The sequence below is a fragment of the Pteropus vampyrus genome, unplaced genomic scaffold, assembly GCF_000151845.1.
Source record: "Pteropus vampyrus isolate Shadow unplaced genomic scaffold, Pvam_2.0 Scaffold67, whole genome shotgun sequence".
NCBI classification, from domain to species: domain Eukaryota; kingdom Metazoa; phylum Chordata; class Mammalia; order Chiroptera; family Pteropodidae; genus Pteropus; species Pteropus vampyrus.
In genome coordinates, this window is record NW_011888848.1 from 3,435,466 (window position 1) to 3,441,194 (window position 5,729).

General features: G+C 38.0%; 1 long non-coding RNA gene across 2 annotated transcripts in view; it reads left to right on the forward strand.

The window, feature by feature from the left end:
• Positions 1-2,204: 2,204 nt before the first annotated feature.
• LOC111740700 overlaps positions 2,205-5,729 on the forward strand; it is a 5,841-nt gene continuing 2,316 nt past the window's right edge. Inside the window, exons 1-2 of one of the 2 annotated variants that reach the window (XR_002780715.1) lie at positions 2,205-2,667; positions 4,181-4,335. This is a non-coding gene — a long non-coding RNA (uncharacterized LOC111740700). Of the gene's footprint in view, positions 2,668-3,973; positions 4,336-5,729 lie in introns of those variants that run through there. The other variant, XR_002780714.1, reaches the window with a different exon arrangement.

The window sequence follows — 5,729 nt, forward strand, 5'->3', positions numbered from 1 at the left end:
AAAAAATGTTAGCACAAAAAACTGATTCAGAGCTAGGAGGTTAGTTTCAGTTACTTATTTTCCAAATTATTCTGACAGATCGATCAGTGTTAAAAATTTTTCGACCCTACTTTGAGGCTACTACAAGTTAATGCTGTATAGTCCCCCTAAATTATGGTTTATCTATGTTTATTTTGTAACAATATTTTTTAAATTCAATGTGCCTTGTTAATGTCGAATAATCATTTTGATTTACAACAACATTTGGCACTTAAAAGAAGCATGAGATGAGTGTTTTCTGGTAACAAGGTAATTTTTTTAAATACCCCTCCCCCTTTTACATTACTTTAACTAATATGAATCCTAAGCAGATTAAGTCTAACAGCATCCCAGGGAATGGAGAAGGACTAGTTCAGATTTCAGAAGTAAATGTACTTGTAGATACTTATCTGGCTGCTGGTTAATAGTTTATAAAATCTATCAAACATAATGTGCTGATGGGGCATTTAAGCACATAGTCCAAGATAATGTTTACTTATACATCATATATTTTTTAAAACTGTATAGATATATATATAAGTGAATGAAATAATTAGGAGATGATTTTAATAAATAATTTACATCTTAACCCATTCATTCAATATAAATTCCGTAAATGTCATTTTTAACATGAATTCCATGTAGCAATGTAACAACTATTTAAAATTTCAATGATGACTTATTTAACTTACATAACCAAGGTGTTATATACTTGTACAGAAAGTATCCCAAAAGATGACAATAGCTCAAACAGAAGCTGACTATATTAAGTACCCTATAAATAATTGTATGACGCTCTGAAATAAATTTAAGACTCCCTTTTGATTAAGTGAAGTAATATAAAAATTCATATTAAAGTTCATTATTGTCAGCCAAATTAATTCTATTAAATCAAAAATAATAAATTAATAGGAAATTATTTGTTTCAATTATTTAGACCTTTTATTTAGCTTGTCCTACCCTGGACATTAAAAAGCTGCTAGGCATTTATTTTAAAACCTGATTGAAATTTTATGAGTGTACTATATTAGGTGTATACTGTATTACCAGCTAGAACAAAAAGATAATTTTTAAGATCTGAACAAAATGCTAAATTAAACATCTAGTACAAATCAGTTGTTTAAAAATAACCACATGAAATCAGTAAATTGTAAAAGGCTCCCACTGACAACCGCAGTGGCTGGCCTTCGCAACATGGATGGACCCCTTCCCAACCTGTCTCGGCCCCAGGTCATGTTTTGTTGCTCTCTGAGAGCACATGAGTGATTCCGCTACTCAGGGTGGGTGAAACTTTAGCTCCTGCATGATGCCTTTTCCCTCAAGTGGCATGCGTGTTGTCGTTTACCCAGATCTTAGAAGGCTGGAATGAGGAAGAACTGGCCTGGGGTTTCAGGTTAGCTGGCAATTGTTTAATGTTCATGGTTGAGAGGGATTGAACTTTCTCAAGCATCCTTCACTTCACAACACTAAGTACTCTTAAGCCCACCAGAATTATGGGAAATCTGCTTCTAGTAGCAGCATTTAGGAAGCTCAACCTCTACTGTGGCTGTCTTCAGAGCAAGGCCTCCCCATTTCCCATGTCAGAATGTAACCCCCAGACATCTCGAGAATAAGAAGTGTGTTTCAGGATCCCAGTGGTATCACATTAAGAGTACATTGTCAAAAGACCACCTCGAGAAAACAATACATGTTTCAGAAAGAGGAGACATAAGAGAATTTTCCTCTCAGAGAACCACGAATTAGAGGGAGCCTGCAGGAAGAGAAGGAGACCAAGAATCAGAGAACCTGGATCCTTCTGGCCTCTTCACTGTTACTCTCAGTATGTCCCTGTGCAATTCACATGTGTTCTCTAAGGCTCTACCTCCTTGTGTATAAAATGAGGATAATAGCATTTACCCAGCCTATCTTCCGGGCTTATGCTGAAGCTCATAGAAAAGAATTTTGTAAAAATTTTATTCAAATGTGTTATGTCTATAATTTTTATAGAAGTCATAACCGTTCTGTAAAACCATTGAGCCAAAATTTTTATTGGTTGTGTTATTTTTAAAGAAATAGACATAAAAAATTACTTTTACAATTCATATATAAAGTTCTATTATGTTGCATCAACAAAAACAAAAGGAAAGACTTTGTGAGCAGTATTGAGATTGTACACTGCACACTTGCTAATGTTTAATTAAAAGCAACCATTTCTGATAAATTAAAATTTTTATCCAAGATCCTTTCAGATTTCTCTTTGTTTCACACACCACCATTCCCCTAGCACAGTTTTACCAACTTAAAACACCCTCTTTTTACAATAATCTAAATTCTCTCTGGATAAAATCTGGCCGTTTCAGCTTTGCCAATAGCCATCTACACCTAGATGACAGAGATTAATTTTATTTCAAATCCACCCTTTCCTTCAGTTTTATCTCCCTTTTCCTTTGCAGCTTTCCCCTGGACTTCAAAGCTGCTTTGTGCCTTGCAGAAAATCAATGGTTGGGAGATGAAAAGCAGCTCTTGTTTATCTCCTGCCGGCTGAAGGTCATTCTACTCAGTAGCATCTGTGTGAGATCCACAGCCATTTTTTTCCTTGCGGAGGGGAGAAGTCAATTGATTATATACCCGAAATCAGTACATGGAAAGAGTGGTGCCCATTTTAAACAGGTAGGATCACATTACAACACAAATATTTTAATAAGTAGAATATTGGAGTACTGGTGTTTGGAGTATAAATTTAGAGAATTATTGAATGTGACCCTGTTGTTTTTTGTTTTTTTTAAAGCTATGTCTAGACTCGTTATTGGGTACAAAACTATATATGTGGTTTATCACATTCTCTAATAGACATCTGAGAAGTTATTTGAATTTAGTAGACTTTAAGGATTATGATTAATAAAGAGCATTAATAAATGAGTGGGTAGGGACCTATTTGTATACAGATAAATAGAAGCATTTTTCTACTGCAGATATGACCAGAGTTTCTGGCTTTGCTTCCCTAGATTGTGTATCAGTCTCATTTTAAACAGTGATGACACAGTCTAACTACATCCTATCATATGCATTTCTTAGCTCTCGATGTTCTTTATATTCCAAGGGCATTTTTTAAATTACTGTTGGAAAAAAAAAAAACTAAAAACACATACATTCCCCAATGCCCTCAAGTCAAAAGTGTGCTTTCCTGAGGGCCCATAGTTTATGGCTTGTGCTTCTATGATAATGCTTTGTTCTGCCTGTGTGATATAGCTAGTAGGTTATGTCAGATAGTAGTTTTGGTAGTTTTGTGGTTATTGTTGTTGTTTGTTTGTTTTTGATAATAAAGCCAATGACCTAAAAATCCTTGCCAATCCCCCTCCTCTCCACCAAGCTCCCAAATGAAATTTACATACCAGGGATAAAAGCCAAGTGCAAAACAAAATACTAATTTATGGTGGGGCCAGAGACCACTACTCCCCAGTTCAGAGCTTTTGTAAAGCTATGTTAAAGCCCATAGCTTAGACTCAAGGCCTGTGGAGTATATTCTGTGCTCCAGGGCAGAATCTAAATCTTGGAATTTCATTTTCCAGTAAGCTTAAGACATAAAGATATATATATATAGAACTGGCTTACACAGTTATGGAGGCCAGCAATTTCAAGGTCTGAAGGGTGAGGTAGCAAGCTGGAGTGGCAGCAGAACTGATGCTGTAATTCCAGTCTAAAGGCCAGCAAGTATGAGACCCAGAAAGAGCTGACGTCTCAGTTCAAGTTTAAAGGCAGGAAAAGGCCAATGTCCCCATTCTGAAGGCCATCATGCTGAAAGAATTCTCTCTTACTTGGTGGATGGTCAGCCTTTTTGTTCTATAGATCTTCAGCCGTCTGGATGGGGCCCACCACACTGGGGAGGGCCATCCGCTTTACTCCATCCACCAAGTCAAATGTTAATCTCATCCAGAAACACCCTCCCAGCCACACCTGGGACGATGTTTGACCAAATATCTGGACACGTTGTAGCTCAGTCAAGTTGACCCAGAAGATTAACCATCACATCTGCCTGATAATAAGCGTGGCCCCAAAACAATGTTCTAGAACCAGACCAATCAGATTAGCATTCCCTCCTTCTGTGGGGCGGAGCAAGGAAGGAGAACAGGCCAAATGGGTGGGATTTCTCTTCCCCGTGTTCATGACTCTTTCCCCTCTCTAGATTTCTTTGAGGACAAGATGAGTAGCATTTTCATTTCACTTTAATAGAAACTAGCACACTGTCCATACAGAAGTGGGCTTCAGTGAGTGTTTATTGGATGAAGAGAATCACTGTTCACAACATAAAAAACATCAGTCAGCAATGACTGACACCAGGTATGTGCCTACACCCGGGATCTGCAGTGGATGATATTAAAGAGATAGTTGATGGTCCATATTATAAGTGTTGGCATATACAAAGGAATTTTAAAAGGGAACAGTATCATATCTATGTGGTTCAGGCAACAAATGTTCTGTGTGCTCAGCAAAAGCTGGGTCTAGTATCACCCCGTGAGCCAGAGCTGTCCCAAATGAAACCAGTTCTCAAGGCGGGGGGACTTTTGTGTTTTGGACTTAAACACTTTACTACTTACCAAATCGTGACCTTGGACACATGGTTCTGCTTCCTTCGGACTGTTTCCTTATCTGTTAAACAAGAGATTGATCAATGCCTCCTTTTCAGGCTAGGTATGAGGAGTAAGGGTGAAAATGGTTGTAACACACACAATAATTAGCACAGAGAACATGTAAAAAAAAAAAAGTAGCTATTTTTATACTTTTTATTGTTAACCTACCGGAGGAGAGCTTTTCACCTTATTATTAGTTCACCCTTAATGTCTCCTTGCCTGAGGTCTTTTTCCACCCACTATGTGGGAATTAACTAGCCAAGACATAAAAGTGCTAAGGCTTGCAGTGGGCATAATGAAGGGCCAGAGAGGAAGAAGGAAAGAGGGCCCTTCCTGTTGGAGGCTTACCTTAAAATGAGGGCTGTAGGGAGGACCGCGAGTGCTAAACAGCCATGAGCTGCATGCTATGGAACTCCGTGCAATTCCCACTGATCTCTGGGGAAATGGCACCCGTTTGCCAGGGTTATTTGCCAGACGTCCTGAGAGCCATCAGGCATTTGCCTGATGGAGACACAGCAGTGGCCAGCAGCTGCTGCTACACCACTGAACCTTTACAGAAAATCAATTCTATGACTGTGATGAGCTGTGCAATCTTGCCATGATAAGCTACCCCACCAGCTCTGACTTTATAATTTTCAAAGATCCTATTTTGAATCATTATGAAGAACAGCAAGCTGAAATTCCCTCTTAGCCTTTGCCTGTTGCCAATGTGTTCTCTTGCCTTTGTCCTTAATATACACTGATTATCCATTTCCTGAAAGCACAGGGAGTTAATTCCGCTGCAGGTAGGGACAGCATGTCTCCCCAGGCACCTCCAAGGGAACTCGATCTTGATGCGCTGATTCCAAGGCTGCTGAGCACAAATGTACTATGATAAATCTTTTTTTTGCTGCTTAATTATTGATATTAGTAATAATTTATTATTTTAACTCTGAAGATTCATGGGATCAGGTATGAGAGAAATTTTAATTCACTATTGCTTCCTTTCATTTTCTGTTCTAAAAGTAGCCTAATTGCTTAAGCTAAAACACACACACACATGCACACACATACAATGATTCTTTGGAACAAATTTTATATCAGAACTTTTCATTTTAAAAACTA